Raw genomic sequence first — 17,121 nt, forward strand, 5'->3', positions numbered from 1 at the left:
TTTTTTTAATAAAAAGATTTTTACTATTTTAAAATTATAAAATAACCACAATGATTAGGAGTTTTCTATACCTAGGAAATGGGAACACATCCAGTGGTAGAAGATTGTAGGGAATGGAGAAGTGACAGTGTGGCCAACCCAGGATGCTCTTTAGCAGAACTGAATGCCTGTCATAGCTGACAGATGAGCCACTCAGAACATGCTTGCATTTGTCAATGATCCCTCCAGCTGACTCCACAGTCGACTGGTTTCACAAAGCATAACACTGGTTGTGATTTGTGTCTGGGTAACCACAGCTTCCAGAGATGGGCCCTGTCCAATAAGCTGGTATTCAAAAATTACAACTCAATTGATAGGAGAAGAGTTCACTGGTACTGGCTTAGTAATTAAATTGCGAGGTGATTATTAGTCTGCTCAGGCAAAAAGATCACATGTGAGTACTTTAAGCAGCCTAAGATTAAAAAACTCCTCCCAGAAAAAAAAAAAAAAACCTGTAACTAAATTCATACCATTTTCGGCCAATTATAGATGCCCTCCAGTGACTTTAAGGTTGCCACAGCAACATGCCCACTGAAAGGTTGTCTTAGTCCATTTTGTGCTGCTGTAACAGAATACCTGAGACTGGGTAATTTATAAAGAAGAGAATATATGTATTTCTTACCTTTCTGGAGGCTGAAAGTCTAAGGTATAGGGGCCCACATCTTGCAAGGACCTTCTTGCTGTGTCATCCCATAGTGGAAGGTGGAAGGACAAGACAGCACACATGAGCAAGAGATCAAACTCACAGACTCAAGCCCTTTCATAACCAGCATTAATCCATTACGGGGTGGAGCCATCATGACCTAAACACCTCCTAGTAGGCCCTACCCCCAACGCTGTTGCATTACGGATTAAGTTCCCAACACATGCTTTTTGTTAAAAAAAAAACGTGTTAAATAATGCGTTGGGACATATTCACTATAGCATAGGGTATGATTGCTAAGTCCTGTAATATATGGATATAGCAAAGAGAGAATGTTTCACATCTTATCTCTGTGTCAAGCCAAAATTGTTTTCTAGGGGTAGGACAGGTGAACTGTCACCAGGCAGCTCTCCTCTCTTCTGTGGCGCAATCTGAGGTCCCAAGCTGGCTTGCCACCTCTGCCACTGCCCCACAGGGAGCACAGCAGCCCGGCATTTCCCCTACACTGCTCCCTTCCCCTGGGTGGTCTCCCAGTCCACATCAGCTAATAGGCATCCTCCCTTGTTTTTCTGAAAACCTCCTCTGCCACCTCTCCCAAGCAGGGTTCCCTGACCAAGTGGCAGCTTGGTGCTTTCTAGAGCAGATACCATTCAATCACCTAGCTCTGCACAAAATAAATTCAAGGGCTTCACACACCCTTTGCCTTTGTTCAAGTCCCAGACTTGATGAAAATCAGCTGACTCCTGTGAAGGTGATAATGGGGAGTAATGCTGTGAACCACACTGATACCGAAGACACATTCCAGAAAGCTGCTGATGAGGCAAAATTTGGTCAATCAGGTCTGACATTGCATGTACCAGACGTGCTGCTACTTAAAGAAATGATGGCTACTTCTTTTGTAAAAGGGATAACCATCTTACAAAGTGTCTTTTGTGTAAATTTCTATTTTTATATATTAGTAGGTACATTTTAGAATTTAAAAAGCTGTCTTGAGTCATTTCTGGAAAGAGTGGAGTGTAAACAAATCTGATAATATTGCCAAAACGGAAAAAGAGGTGGGGTGAGGGTATGTGGATCTGCATGTGAGAAAGGGACAGAATGACAGCTCATGAAGAACCATGAGAACAGATCCTGATTCTGCAAGTTCTACTGAACCCTCAGAGGCCCTGCTGAAGATGAGGATGAGGATTACTGGGATTAGGGCACAAGCCAGTGTTGGATCTCACAGTCTGGGTCAGGCTGGGAGTGGCTCCCACAGTCTGGGCCATACTCTACTGTCTACCCGAATTATAACTGAAAAACAAAATCTAATCTCACCCTCTTGAGTCATAGAATAAAGTCCTAATTGGTCAAAACTTTTGTTCCTGGTCCCACACAGCCTATCACTTGGGTAACAGCAAAAATAACAACAATAATAACCAAAAAATAAAACCTGGCATTACTATAAGCCCTTACTATGTGTGAAATGCCTTGTATACATCATCTCCTTTAAGCCTTATAATGACTTACTGAGATATGTTCTATTATTTCTCTCTTTTGTAGAGGAAATGGAAGCTTAGAGTTGCCCAAGGTCAAGTGGTGATAAAAGGTGAAGGCAGGATGCAAATCCTGGTGTCTGCCTCCTGAGTCCAGTCTTGAACCAATGACACACAACCAACTTTCTGGACTTCGTGCCTCCTCCTCCCCATTGCTCAGCCCCTCCCCGATGTGAATTCCCACTTCTAAGCTCCTGCCTGCCTATCACTGGGAAAGCCCCCTTTCCAGCCCTGGTCCCATCCTATCACACTCAGGCCTGGCTCGGGTCCACTTCTCCCTTGAATGTCTCTCTGCTGCTCTAGCTTACAAGGGTTGCCTTTTCCCTGAACAATCACTCTGTCTATATTACACATATGGCACACCTTGGATTTTAATCTTTTACTGCCATTTCTGTTTAAAATGTGTATGTCACCTGAACTAAACTGTGAGGTTCTGTAAGCCTAAATTAATGCCCACTTTTGTGTGTGCTGGTCACTCATATTCAACTTTGAACAAATGCATTATATATAATAAATACTAGGGTATAAAGGATCATTTAAATAATTTTTTAATGTTATCTATAAAGAGTTTTTAATAACACAGAAAATATGTGTTTAATTTTATTACATGAGAAAAGCAACATGCAAACATGCATAAACTATGCCATCTCAGCTATTATAATTCCACATGATAAATTATGTGTAGAAAATTTAAAACATAAAATATACAGGGTAATAAATAGGGCAAGAAAGGCATGGAACCTCATTCAGATTTAGTGACTGCATCTTCATTATTTCCTGCAATCATTTTCTTATTAACAAATTAGAGAATGTGACAAACACTCAAAATCCAGAATGTAGTATGTGGACCCCCTACTATGTATGTCTCAAAATGATCCACCAGCGTGTCTGAAGAAAATATTGTGATATTTACTGAAATTTATTTTTATGTCAAAAATAGGAAAAAAGAGTAAACTTCCCTAAGTGCAAAGGATCTTCTGAATCATTAACATAAATGAACACATACACATCTCTGAAGTCTCAATTTAAAAGAAAAAACACTTTATTATAAATGCACCATTGAGGAAGAATGATGTTTTCAAAATTTCCTGCAGCTGGAGTACAGGTGCTCACCAGGGACTCAGAGAAGGTAGATCCTAATGTCTTGAGACGAGGGGCGTAGTTAACTCACTGGCTCTGAGGCCCACAGCTCTGGGTAGACCACCACCTACCCACTGGCTGCGTGCCCCTTGGTAAGCTACTTCACCCCTTCCGGTCTCAGTTTGTTCCACTGTAAAAGTTGCTTTGCCAACTAAGTGAGACAAAGCACACAAAAAAGTTTCGCTTGTTGCTCTGTAAATAGTAATAGCTCAATTAATATAGTAGCTATTGTTCTTTGAAAGGGGACTTAGAGATCCTGGAAGGCTCAAGGGCAATTATTTTGCAGATATTTCAGAATAAGACTTGAGGAGACAGGATTTATAAACTGACTGAAGAGGGAGACACCTGGGATAGAAAACGGAAGGGCATCTTCAGCAGGGGGACAGTCCCAGCTAGAGGGATCATATTGGCCTAACTCCTCTCTCTGCACTTCCTGTCTTTCAGGCTGTTCTAGATGTGGCTCTTCAAACTACAAAGATCGGAAGTCACTCAACCTAGCGCAAATTAAAGGGGATTACTACAAGAATATGGAGTGTTTTAGGCTGTTCTTGCATTGCTATAAAGAAATATCTAAGGCTGAGTGATTTATGAGAAAAGAGGTTTAATTGGCTTATGATTCTGCAGGATGTACAGGAAGCATAACACTGACATCTGCTTCTGGGGAGGCCTCAGGAAGTTTTACTCATGGTGCAAGATGAAATGAGAGCTTTCAAGTAACATGGTGAAAGGAGAAGCGAGAGAGAGAGAGAGAGAGAGAGAGAGAGAGAGAGAGAGAGAGAGAGACAGAGGTGGGGAGATGCCACATACTTTTAAATGACCAGATCTCACATGAACTCACTCACTATTGTGAAGATAGCACCAACGGAATGGTGCTAAACCATTCATGAGAAATCCACCTCCATGATCCAACCACGTCCCACCAGGCCCCACCTCCAACATTGAGGATTACAATTCCACATGAGATTCAGAGGGAACACAGATCCGAATGATATCGCAGAGGTATCAGGAGTCCAAGAGAGGCATAGTAGAGTACCCAGTGAGGGAGAACTGAAAAGGTAAGGAACTGAGGCTACTCTAAACGTGTCTCTTTCCCTCTCCCTCTGCTTTCCCCCCTCCACTCACTTCTTCTGCTTACTTATCTTGCACTCGACCCACCTAAAACACAAGCCTTGACCTGAGCAGCCATCACCAATGAGCAGAGAGAGGTTTCTTAGCCTCTTACTTCAGATTCTTACAAGAGGAATTCTGATTGGCTCAGTTCCTCTGATGGAGCCACATCCACTCAAGTCCAGCCTAGCCCAAGATCCCATAGATCAGGTGTATACCTCTGGTGTGATTAGCACTGCCTGCCCCTCCCATTTTTTTAGAGTGTAGACTGGCAAACAAGGAAACTTGTCTCTTGCAGAGATGTGGGGTGTATCTTTGTCCAGGCCTTCACCATGAACAAGGCTGTGGTGCTCACACCACCGACTTAGGAGGTCTGACCTTGAACTCTGGGAGACTTGAGGAATGTCTGATGACTCACAGGCTGACATTGAATCAGTCCATGTCCTTAAATCTTGCAAAAGGAAATCTGCTTATTTTATATTCCCTCACGGACTTCAGGGCTTTGTTTAACAAATAATTACAAACCTTTCCTGCTCTGCTGGAATTAAACAGCTTAAAATTCATCCTTTTGGCTACTTAATTTTCTTGCTTCTTTTGCCAGTGAGATTATAATATCCTTGAAGGGAGAATTTCAGGTGTGGTGAAGATCTTAGAGATCATTGAGGCCAACCTTCTCATTTTACAGGTGTGGAAACTGAGGCCCAGAGACAGGAAACATCACACAGCAGGAGAGGAGCAGGTGGGACCCGGGATCCCGTTTCACACACTGTGTTCCCCAGAGTACCTTGCCGTGTCTTAGGCACAGCATTGTCCCAACAAATATTCAATTGCTTTATTTCATATTCTGCTTTTGCTTTTCTCAAGCTCATCGTTCTCTATTCACATCCCTTCTCCACCACCGACTTCAATCTTAGGGGATCACTTTGCATGTGCCTTTCAGGTGTTGGTCTTTGGGGTTGTGTAGTGGAAGGTGAGATGAGGCATGGGTGAAATTTCACCTGGTTCTATCAAGCTGTTATCTCTCCAGGCCAACACCACGGTAACAGAGCGTAGACACTAGACTACCTACTTTCTTCCTTCTGCACTGTCAGTGGCCTCCAAACTGCAAGACGAAGCCACTCTCTAGCTCCCACAGTAAGTCACTAGTTCTGTAATGCCTCCCGGGCCAACACCGCATAACAGGAATTTTGGCCACAGCTGACCTTCTCCCAGTGGGAAGTAACAAGTGGATGTAGCCCCACCTTCCTCCCAGAAGCCTTCTCTGACCCTTGTAGCCGACTGGGGACTCTTAGTTCATTTGACATCACTCTCACACAGTGGAGCGCTTCATTGGGCATCAGCCTGGTCTCAGCTCCTGAAGGTAGGTAGCTTCTCTCCCCCAGCACCTACCTAGGCTCCCACCAGGCCTTCAGTCAATGTGTGGACTGGCCAGTAACTTTTCCCTGGAACAGCTACGGCTACGGGGGTGGGTGGAGAGAAGTCATGGCAAGAAAGGAGAACTAGTACTTTTTGCTATTATCTTAGGCAAGTGTGAATGAGAAGAAGCAACTCCTTAAAACAAACAGAAACATTCTGACTTTTCATTTCTAGGCAGACAGGGCAACTCCTGACCACTCAAAATCGGTCACAATTAAACCAATGCTAACGTCATTTGCTTCAGGAATCTCCAGTTCCTTCACTCTGCACCCAGCAGCTCTTCCGACCCAAGCCTGCAGGTTGGGCATGAAATCAATCCCAGAGCAGAGAAGGAACAACAGACAACGGGCCACATAAGCCCCAGGCCTCCCACATGGGGGAACTCTGGTCTGAGGCATCTACAAGGCCTTCCCCTCAAAGATCCCCATTCCAGCCTGAAATGCCCATCATCAGAGGCCACTGAAGAGAGCGCTCAATAAGAAGACAAAAGTGTCAGAGTTAGAGGAGAGAATCAGAAGAATATCTTATATGTTAACGACAGTTTACTAGACTGGAGGTAGAGCAGAGAGCCAGGCACTGAGGATGTGGAAAACAGGAGGGAAGTTTGGGTGGGCAGGCAGCAGCAATGCAAAGCCCCAGGCACTGCCCAGAGGAGGCAGCATTAGGTGGGGCAGCAGGGTAGGGAGCAGAGGAGCATGAAGAACTTTGGCTGATGTGGGTTAAGAGAGCTAGGCCAGGAGCAGGGGAAAGTTAGAATTGGGTCCAGGTTCCTTGAAGACAAACCTAACTGATTTCACATATTAAGATGTGTCACCCTCAGGAATCCTTCCTGCACTACTAGCTCTGCTGGTGTGAGTCTGCAGAAAGAAAAATTCAGGGATCATTTTTGAGGGCCAGAAAGACTCAGGACAAGAAAGGGCATCAGCCATCTTTGAGCACTCTCCATGTGACACAGTCAGCATAAACCCATGATCACCACTGGTTCTCACAAGGCCAAGAAAAGTTGTTGAGTAAGTGGCCCAAGGTCATCCCTTATGAATGTTAAGTAAGCTGCCCAAGGTCACAGAGCCAGGATGTATCATGACTGGGATTCAAACCCAGGGGTCACACTGACACCAGAGCCTGTGGTTCCCACTGCCCCCTCACCCTAGGTGCATACCCCAAACGGAGGTGTGTGCTCTCCGTGGAAGCTTTACGTTCCACATGTTGCTCAACCTCTAGCCTCTCCTCACCTCTGAGGGTGCAATTTAAGCAAAAGCAAAGCCAAAACCCAGACGATTTTATTCTTATTTCCTTTGCAGGTGGCATGCCTGTCACACAATATGTAAAAACCAACAATGACAACAGGGTAAGTAAATGGGAATTTGCTGAATGTGTATATTCCAGTATTATTATATAATATTTTGTAAACCCAGGAAATTGTCCAGATGTTAAAGCATACAAATAACTCACTGCTGAGCCAATGAGGCATAAATGCTAAGAGGGACAAACCAACGGGAAGAGTCAGGTGTGCTTAAACCTGTTCCTTTGGAGTGGACGACGGTTGCCTGCCGCCCAGACAACTGGCCTCTAGTACCCACTCTGTACCGAATCATGGCTGGGCATGAGTTGCTTAACTCTCTGGGCCTGTTGCCTCCCTCCTGAAGGGAGGGAATGACAGCCACCATGGCCTTTGGTACAAGAATCAAATGAGTTGTTCTATAGGATGTGAATGTCTATGCTGTTTTGTGTCTCAAGCCCGGGAGACAAGTTCTCCACACAAAACAAAATCCCACCCATCCTTCAAGGCCCATGCCACTCTCCATGGCTAATTTTTTAAATTTTTTGTAGAGAAGGAATCATGCTATGTTGCCCAGGCTGGTCTTGAGCTCCTCGGGCTCCAAAAGTGCTGGGATTGTAGGCCTGGGACCTTTCAAATTAGCTCTCTTCTCTCATCTGAAGCCTTTGTACCCTTTAACCTTAATCAGGTGCTTATCCTTTCCTCTCTCTTTGTTAAAAATCTTAGAAATTCTTGCCGGGCACGGTGGCTCAAGCCTGTAATTACAGCACTTTGGGAAGCTCAGGTGGTGGATCACGAGGTCAGGAGATGGAGACCATCCTGGCTAACACAGTGAAACCCCATCTCTACTAAAAATACAAAAAAAAAAAAAAAAATTGGCCAGGTGTGGTGGAGGGCACCTGAAGTCCCAGCTACTTGGGAGGCTGAGGCAGGAGAATGGCATGAACCAGGGAGGCAGAGCTTGCAGTGAGCCAAGATCACGCCACTGCACTCCAGCCAGGGCAACAAAGAGAGACTCAGTCTCGAAGAAAAAAAAAGAAAGAAAAAAAACCTTAGAAATTCTTTGCTCAAGTATCACTTCCTCCAGGAAGTCTTCCTGACCCTCTCCCAGACCCCACCCACCCTCCATCCAGTTGGCTGCTCCAGGTTGTGTGGTGGGGGGAATTTCACAGCACTTTGTGTTAAGCGCTGACTTATCCCTTGTATAGTACTTTCATTGACTGTGGTCCCTAATACTGGACTGAGCTCCTTGAGCGCAGAGACTGTGACTCTTACCTGTCTTGGCCTTCCTAGACATACCTGGTCTGTGGAAAGTGCTCACTAAATGTGAATATAAACTAATGAATAAATGGGTTTCTACAGCAGTTTATACTGCATCACACAGTTCCTCTAATGAATTTCTAGCCCCCTTCCCTGTTGGGGCATACAGTATTTTATTCAGTATTTCTCCTGAAGGCCTCTCTGTGCCAAGCTCAGTTTTAACCAAAACATTGGTGATCCGGTTAAGTCATTACTGAATTATCCACTACGTTGAATTCTCCCAACTACCCCGTCCCAGCCCTTAGCTTGGCCGAAGGAAAATTAATTGGTTGCAAAGTGCGTATCTAATTACAACAGCCAGCCCCTGACACAGAGATGCTCAAATGTTAATTATAACATATGCATCTCAATAACCGACGGTGGCCTTTAGTGCAGCATTAATCACGCCACTTGGGCCCCCCAGTGCATACACAAAGCTCCTTTTTATCTGCCATTAGCACAGACTTTGCACTTTCGGCACGGACGTTCTCATCCTTAAAGCCTTTCGGACTCTAAAACCAACGTTTCCCTGTAAGCCTGGACTGCGCCTAAGCCCCCAGTTCTCCCACCGCAGAGGCCCCCCACCCAGGGCTGCGCCAGCGCCGTGGGGTCGCTGGGCGGCGAGTTTTGGCGTCGCTAGACTGGGCTGTCTTGGCAGCTAAGGCGACATCCCGAGCGTCCCGGGGCCACCCCGCTCTCCAGGGCCCGCCATCCTGGAAAAGAAAGGCGAACTACATTACCCAGCAGGCCTCCAGCCGCCCTCTTTCCCTTCAAGTCTTTGCACGTGGCCGGAGGGGAGGGCGGGGCCTGAACGTCACTCTCCTACATTCTCTTTCCCTGTGTCAGATCAGGGATCATTTTTTTTCCTTCCTCTACTCCCTCCCCCCTACCCGCCCCTCCCTCCCTGTTTCCCTTCCCTTCCTCCCTCCCCTCTCTGCTGGGTCTGTGCGCTGGGACGCCCGATCCCCTCCGCAGCTGGGACGCTCCGAACTCGAGGCAGGAGTCGGCTCTCCGGAGCCTAGTCCCTCCCTTCCCCTTCCCTGCCCCCTTCCCCCACCCCCGACTCGGGCTTGGCGCGGCGGCCAGAGGAACCCCGAGGTGAGCATCTCCTCGCCCGTCCTCCTCTTATAGTCATCTCAGCTTGCTGATCGATTCGGGGACCCGGGAGGAGGGCTGCGTGACGTGGGCGTGCTTATAGATAAATCCGGGAAAATCGCCCCAAACAATCAGCCCCCTTCCCCCCCCCCCTCCCTGCGCCTGGGCCAGCGGGGTGTCCGCACCCATCTACCATCCCCTCCTCCCCCTCGGTGGGGAACTGCACTCCACAGTGTCGCCCCCTCCCTGGGTTTGTCCCATTCCCTGCCGGGTTCCCCGCCCCGCGGGATGTCGTGGCCCTGGAGCTCCGGCGCCAAGGGGGGCTCTTGGGGGACGCACGGCTGGAGCCCGGCTCGCTTTGGAGCTGCGCGGTGTAGCCGCTGTCATGTGCCGGGTTCCGACCTGGGAGGAGGAAAAGAGCGAGCGCGATTCCTCTCCCTTTTGTTTTGAAGCCCGCATTTGCTGCATCGAGCAGTTGGTTTAGTATCAGCCAAACTTGCAGCTGTTCAGACCGCGCTCCGCCGAGGTAGGGAGCCTGTCTCGGGGTGGCGTTTGGGGGCCGGGGGCTGCGGCACTCGGGGCTGCGGGAGGGACCCCGAGAGTGTGTCGCCACGCCGCCCCTCCCTTCCCCGGTGACTGATTGTGTCTGTGGCAGCGGGCGTGTGTGAGTGTGCGCGCCCGTCCCCGCGGGCTCGGGGATGTCTGTGGATGGCTGTCGTCTAGACAGGGCGCAGCCCCCTCCCTGCGTCCCCGGTGAGCCCGCGGGCCGCGGGGGGAGCGGGGGATGGGAGCAGAGGAAGAAACCAAATCGGTGGACCCGTTGCGGTCTCCCTTTTGGTTATTCCCACCGGTTGTGGTTTTGTTGGCTTTTTTTATTATTCCTGTCGTTGCGGTGCAATCGGGCCTGGGGAATAGATACGCCCGGCGGAGAGGGGTTCACTTGACAGGCTCTGAAAAGCCACCTCTGGGTGGCGAGTGACCCGAGAGGCCGTGGGGTGGGCTCCGGCTCGGGTTCATCAGGACGACGAGCAGGTAACTGTCCCGGGCGCCGGTCATGGGGGAGGGCGGGCGGGGGGGCGATGGCTTGGGCTGCGGCGAAGGTCTGGGGCCTCGGAGGGCCGCGTGCCGGTGCCTGGATGTGGCCGGAGGGGGCGTCCGGGACACCGCGCGCCTGAGCCGAGTGTTTCTCTATTGATGGTAAAAGACAATCGGGAGGGGGTCGGTCCGAGCCCGTTATCTGGGCGGCGTTGGCTCTGGTTCCGTGGAGTTTTCAGGGTTGGGGCTGGGGGGTGTGAGCACCGCGGGCTGTGCAGCGTGTAGAGGGGAGGGCTGACTGGCGGCGCCGCGTGCGTCTCCACCCCGAGGAGTGAGGCGTCGCCTCCCCCGCCCGGCTGTTTGTGTGTACACACGGCTCCGGTGTGTGTGGGGGGCGGGGACCGCAGACCGCGGCGTAGTGGGGACAAGCGTGGGCCCCGATCCTCCGCGCGACCGGTCCCGCCAGCCCCCTCCTTGTCCAAGTCGGGGTCGTGTGTCCCCGCGCGCGCGCGCGCCCGAGTTACTTGGAGAGGGGACCGTGCGGCTGTGGGCCGGGGAAGACCGTAGGGTCGCGTGTGCTGGTCTTCGGTGCAGGAGTCCCAGGTCCGCTGTGCGGCCGGAGTCACACAGCCCCTCCCTCCGCGTCCGCGACGCCCAGTGACCCGGCAGACTGGGGGTCCACCCGGCGGCGCGGGGGGTTGGTTTGGCTGCGCCGCCCCCAGTCCACGCTGGGGTGACCCCGCACCGAGGCGTTCTATGGGTGTGCGTGTCCGCGCTCGCCGCCGCTGCCTTCGCAGACCGGGGAGAGAGTCAGGGACTGCCTACCGCAGCCCCGGCTCTTCAGTCTGGGGACAGTGGGAGCCCAAGCCCAGCGCGCCCCAGCCCGGCCCAGGCCGCCGCCCGCCCGGCGCTGTGTCTCTGCGGCCCGGGGATTATCCCCCAGTCCAGAGGCCCGCGCGACCAAGGAGGAAGCCGCTGGAGCCGCCGGCTCGGCCGCGGCTAGAGCCTCCGTAGGGCGAAAGTGACACAGCGCGAGCGAGCGCCGCCGCTGCTGGAGCCGGGGCCGAGAGGAAGGAGCCGCCCAAAGCGCAGGGAGGGGCCGCCGGCTGTCCGTTCCCAGTTCCTCCTGCCCAGGGCCCGGTCTGGGCTGAAAACCTCAGGAATCCAGGCTCCTAGCAGGCTCGGGCTGAGCGAGGAAATGGCCTGGCTTTCAAGAAAACCCAATTATACGTGAACAGAATGCACCGAACAGACGCTAGAAGATGGCCAGGGCACGCTCAGGTTGTCTGGGGAAACTCCTGAGTGTTTGACACAGGATTCGATTTACACACAGATCACCTCATCTGTGTCAAGTATCTGTCCTGGATAATGGATGCTCAGAGGCAGCAATTTTGTAACACATTCTAGGGCACAGTGTCATCAGTGATTAACAGGTTGCTAGAATAATAATATGTTTGTATGACCTTACAGGGCAGGTTTTCTTCCCCCAGAACCTCCCCGCCCCCCCACCCCCCGCCAGATATCATAGCATTTATTAAGAGGGTCCTGTGAGGTAGGAGAGTATTAGCCCCATTTTATGGATGAACACACTGAGGCTCAAAAATGTGGCTTGCATAAGGCCTCTGGGTGGGGGAAGGGCCACATTCCCCCTTTTCTCAGCTTATGGCATTTAATTAATAGTGGCCACTTTTTTTCTGAGTATGGATTCTTGACACCTCAGGAAATACTGAAGCTAAAAAATAGAGTATATTATGCTGACACATATTCTTTCTCAAAACACTCTTGCTTTGTTAACCATTCCTAATGAGAGCAGCCACTAAAGAACGGAAGTCTGCATTGCTGTTATTACCACGCATTTAATAATTTGCTGTTGGTGAATGGATAGCAGCTGTGATACATCCAGTTTCTACCAGAATCATATGTGCATATAATAAATGCATATGGTATGCCTGTTCATGTAACACTTATCTATGTTTGTATGGCTTGTGTTCATTGAGTCTTTATTGAATTCAGGGAGCAAAGAACTTATACATGCCTGCATGGATTTCTCAGAATTCATGCATGTGAAGGCTGTCAGACAGCCTGGAGGGTTATTAAGTTTAGCCAACTAATCAATTAATTAACCATTCACTCCATATGTACTGGGCACCTACATGTTTGTGTATCTAGAAGTGCGTACAAAGAAAATTTAACAAATGTTAATTAAGTCCAGCAAATGTTTATGAAGCACCAGCCTCACTTAGGCCAGATACTCTGCTTCTCTACAAAGATAGTAGAGCAGAGATAGTTAAGTTGCAATGCAATAACACAGCCTACCGGAGGGAACAAATCATAAATATTTTAGAGCAGTCACCCTGGAACTTAGTTTCACATATGTTGGTTTCAAGGGGCCCAAAATGCCAGTTCTTATTCTAGAGCAAATGCAGAAGGAAGCGATGGGGAAAAAACACCTTGATAACCTTGTTACCCTGAACTTCAGGCTGTTTGCAACCTCCCGGGAGGGCCCAGAGGTATGTTCTTCTGTGGAAGTTAGGCAGCTGATGGAAATTACCCTGAAGCCAGCCAACAGGTTTCTGGCGACACGGAGCTAAGGAGATGTTCTCCGTGGTCCCGCCCCAGCTCAGATGTGCTGTGACTCAGGGACAGGCTGTGGCTTTGGTCAAGGTCTCACTCAGGCCCTGCCTGGGTGTAGTTTCTGCCTTACAGGTCTGTGTAGGTGTGTTAATACAAGTCTGCTTTTTATCTAATCCCAAACTCACCGTCTGGTCCCAGATATTGTCCTCTAATTTCATTTCCGTTTTGGGCTCCATTGCCCTTGTTTTAAGGTTATGTTGTTTGCAGCTCAGGTCGTGAAGGAGGAGGCAGGAGGTGGGTGGTTAGGATGGAGAGAGAATCCTGAGCCCAGATAGAGAACAGGAGGTATAAACATGCAGGCAAATTGCAGTTTCTGAGAATTCTCCACACGTGGTGGCATTTCTGCATAACTTACCTGATAACACAGCCCCATTTGATGTCCTTGGCTTGGCAGGGGGAGGGGGCGTCTACCTCTGGGCCTCACTGCTGACTCACCGGCACCCTGAGCTCAGCTGCTTCCTTTCAGGTTTGGGTTTTCTTTTGCCCCTGCCTCCCGCTGTGTGCGGTTTAATTTAGAACCTTGCTATAATGGTGGCCTTCTCCCTGTGTTAGCACCGTGCTCTCAGCATGCCTCTGACTTTGGAATTAAGGCCAGAGCTGTGGTTCACAACAGGGTGAGAACAGACACATCCTTGGATCTCCGGCACCCAGAACGGGGGAGGACTTTGAAGATGATCTGATCTTCACGTGAAGACCTGAAGCCTAGGGAAGTGGAATGACTTGCCTAAGGTCATGGTGAGCCCTTAGCAGAGTGGGTAAAAAATCCTGGAATTTGAGATTTCATCCAATCTTCTCTCTATGTACCGTAATGCTTTCTGGAAAAAAGTTAGGTTCTTACTTCCCAAAGAGTGAGAACTCTTTATCTTCTTCTCTCCTGTCTTCTGGTTCTGGGAAGAGCTCTGAAATTCATTTGACTTCTCTTGCCTTCACAACTGGCCCTTCCTGCCTTATCTTCACCTTTGGCATTCATGAGCAAATGAAGGTCTGTATTTGGGAAAGATAGGGGGTCTTGGTGTCCTACAGTGCTCTTAAGCTTGGTCTGTGGCTTTCTGGCCCTGAGGCAGGGTCCTCAGGAACCTTTTGGAAGTGTTTGCAAAGCTGGGACGCGTGTGTACTTTTCTAGGAAGAGAATCTACAGATTTCATTTGATTCTCAACTGACTCAAGTAAGGACAAAACTACTGGTAGGGAGAAGGACAGAAAGGTTGGATAGTGGTTGGTTGACACTGGGGCTACTTTAATATGCTGCACTTGATTTGGCTTTACAGTTTGCAAAGTATTTCACACAAATTATCCCATCTGCCTTTTATAATAGGTGGTTATCGTTATCAGCCTGTGAGGCAGTTATTGTTATACCCATTTTGCAGAGGAGGAAACTGAGCCTTCATGGTTAGTGGCATGCCCAAGTCACGAGTAAGCAGTAGAGCAGGGATATGAACCCTGACTTCAGACTTCAGGTCCAGTGCTCAGGGCTGAGGTGGCTTGCTGTCTGACATCATTATGATGAACAGAAAGCCTTGAACTTCCCAGAGCTTCTTAATGCCTACTGTTCACTCATATTCGGCCACAGAGCCAGACCCAAATGCTCACTTACCCAAGGGGTAGGGGAGATAAAGTATGGGAGGCAGTTACCATAGCAACAATCTGTAGAGTGGAGCCAGTTTGGGATGGTTTCATGGATGAGGTGAATTTGGGAGTAGGCCTGGGTAATGGTGGAGGAGGTTTTAGGCTGGGGCAATGGCCCCAAAATGGTTAGGGGGCAACTAGGTGCTTGGGGTGGGTAGAACAGACCTAAGAGGTTTACTTGATCATCCTGCAGTCGGTGCGAGCTTCACAGTAGTTGTCGGGCTGCTTTTCTATGCCTGTCTTTGTGCTAGGCCCTGGGGCTATGACAGTGAACAGGTACAGCCCCCTGCCTTCAAGCAGCTGGCTTTCTAGTGGGAGAGACAGATGCATAAACAGTTCCATTCAATGTCATATGGGGAGTCTAGGTAGAGAGAAGCCCAAGGCCCTTACAGCGGCACAGACAAGGGGCAGCCACCTGCTCCAGCCTCAGATGTCAGGGACGGTTTCCTAAAGGAGACAGCTCAGGAGCTGAATCTTAATGGATGAAAAGGAACTGGCCAGGAGAGGAGATGGGAGAAGGGCATTCAGGGAGAAGGCATGGCGTGTGCAGGGTGTGGAGGCATGCGGCTGCCTGGGTGTAGGAAGGAACCGCAAGCAGTGAGGTCAAATGCAAAGGCGGAGATGCAGACAGCGCTCAGAGTGGAGGAGCTTTGTAAGCCTGGCTTCAGACCTTGGCTTTTAGCCTGCAGGTAAGGCATAGAGGAAGGACTTTAATCAGAGAGGTGTACAGCCTTGCTTGGATCGGAAGGGAACAGGACTGGGAGCCGGGCGGCCATGGGACTGGTGAGGCAGTAACAGGCTCTCCATGGCATCCAGGTCATAGGGGGTGAGACCTGGAACAAGGGCCATGCATCTAAGGATGGACCAAAGGTCATACATTAAAATTAGTTAGGAGTAAAGTCCGCAGTGATTACTTAGACTTGGGGGATAAGGGAATCATCTCAGTGGCTCCCAGGTTTGTGGCCTCACTGACTGGATGGACGGTAACTCTTAACTCAGGTGCGAACTTCTGGTTGCTGGAGTGGGGTCTGCTGGGGTTGAGGTAGGAGGGAAGATCATGGTGAGTTCAGTGCTCCAGGTATTGAATTGGAATTGCTGGTAGGATAGTGGGGTGGTGCTGCCTTACAGACAATGCACTGTGCAAGCTAGAGGCCGCACAAGTGTGGGCCCAAGCTGAGCCCTGGGAGCTGGGAAGCATTGGCCACTGAGCGTAACCACGGTGAGGGCTGCCGTAGACAATGAGAGCAGACCTCTTCCTCCCATTGTCAGAGAATCCTTTGTCATGCCAGCCGCTGTCGTCAGGGAAGCCAGGCGGGGATGCTGTGTCATGCTGGAGGCCCAGCTGGCAGAATCCGGCGACAGCCAAGAGCGTGTTTCAGCTGGAAGCATTAGAGTGAGTTAGGGGAGAGGCATTTCGCTTTTTAACATCCACAGTGAGCAGAGCCCTGTCCCGGCCCCTTGGAGTGTACAGAGTGGGGAAGCCCTGGAACCTGCTTCCAGGAGCAGGTAGTTTTGTTGGGGAGAGAAGATATGAACATATGAAGCCACTAAAAAGCTGTAACAACCCCGGGGAAGAGTGGAATGCAAATTAAATAGAGTGTTGCAGATCCCTCTGTTCCTGCCATACTTCATTTTTATAGAGCTGATGTGTTTTAGGTAAACGTCCAGTCTTTGCATGTTTGAATTCTCAGAACCGACAATAGTGCCTGGCACATTGTAAGTGTGTGTTCAGTCTATGTTTGTGGATCTGCAGGGATGTACCCAGAGTTAGTCGTCTGGGGTGGGAGGTCAGTCAGGGAAGGTTTCCATAAGCACGTCCAAAAGGGGCATCCCAAGACTGATTTAGAATACTTTTAGTACCACAGTGGATCTTGAAAACCTTCCAATGACAGAGCACCTAGAAAGGCTGTGTAAGCTGTAGCTAGCGTCCTTTCAAAGAAGAGCTAAGCTCATGGAATGTAAGGGAAATCCCCAGGGATCTCAGGCAGTGGGGAGGGTGAGCTCCAGCTGAGGCTCGTCTAGGCCTGGGGGTTGGGAGAGGTGTTGAGGGGTGGTTCCTGGCCTCAAAGCCCAAGGGGTTGAGTCGTGACTGCATCTCCTCCGGGACTAGAGATGATACCAGGAATCAAGAGCCCTGCCTAAAACAGGACCTGGTAAAGGTTTGCATGCTCGGAGAAAGGATGGACTAGACAGCAGCCCGTCCGCATGGGGGATAGAAAGTGGGTGTGCTGCCTTTTGTCTTGACCTGGATGTGAAGTGGAGAAAAATCTTCCC

The 17,121-nt window shown here is 49.8% G+C and overlaps 1 protein-coding gene across 17 annotated transcripts in view; it reads left to right on the top strand.

Annotated features, from left to right (window-relative positions):
- Positions 1-9,249: 9,249 nt before the first annotated feature.
- The window catches only part of CTIF (cap binding complex dependent translation initiation factor), a 326,114-nt gene continuing 318,242 nt past the window's right edge, over positions 9,250-17,121 (top strand). For 3 of the 17 annotated variants that reach the window (XM_055368757.2, XM_055368762.2, XM_055368769.2), the window contains exon 1: positions 9,280-9,556. The gene's annotated coding sequence lies outside the window, so the exon portion shown is untranslated. Of the gene's footprint in view, positions 9,557-9,691; positions 10,080-10,161; positions 10,586-17,121 lie in introns of those variants that run through there. The other 14 variants (XM_055368763.2, XM_063699211.1, XM_055368765.2 and 11 more) reach the window with 13 other exon arrangements.

The sequence above is a fragment of the Gorilla gorilla genome, chromosome 17 (genome assembly GCF_029281585.2).
Source record: "Gorilla gorilla gorilla isolate KB3781 chromosome 17, NHGRI_mGorGor1-v2.1_pri, whole genome shotgun sequence".
Taxonomy (NCBI): Eukaryota; Metazoa; Chordata; class Mammalia; order Primates; family Hominidae; genus Gorilla; species Gorilla gorilla.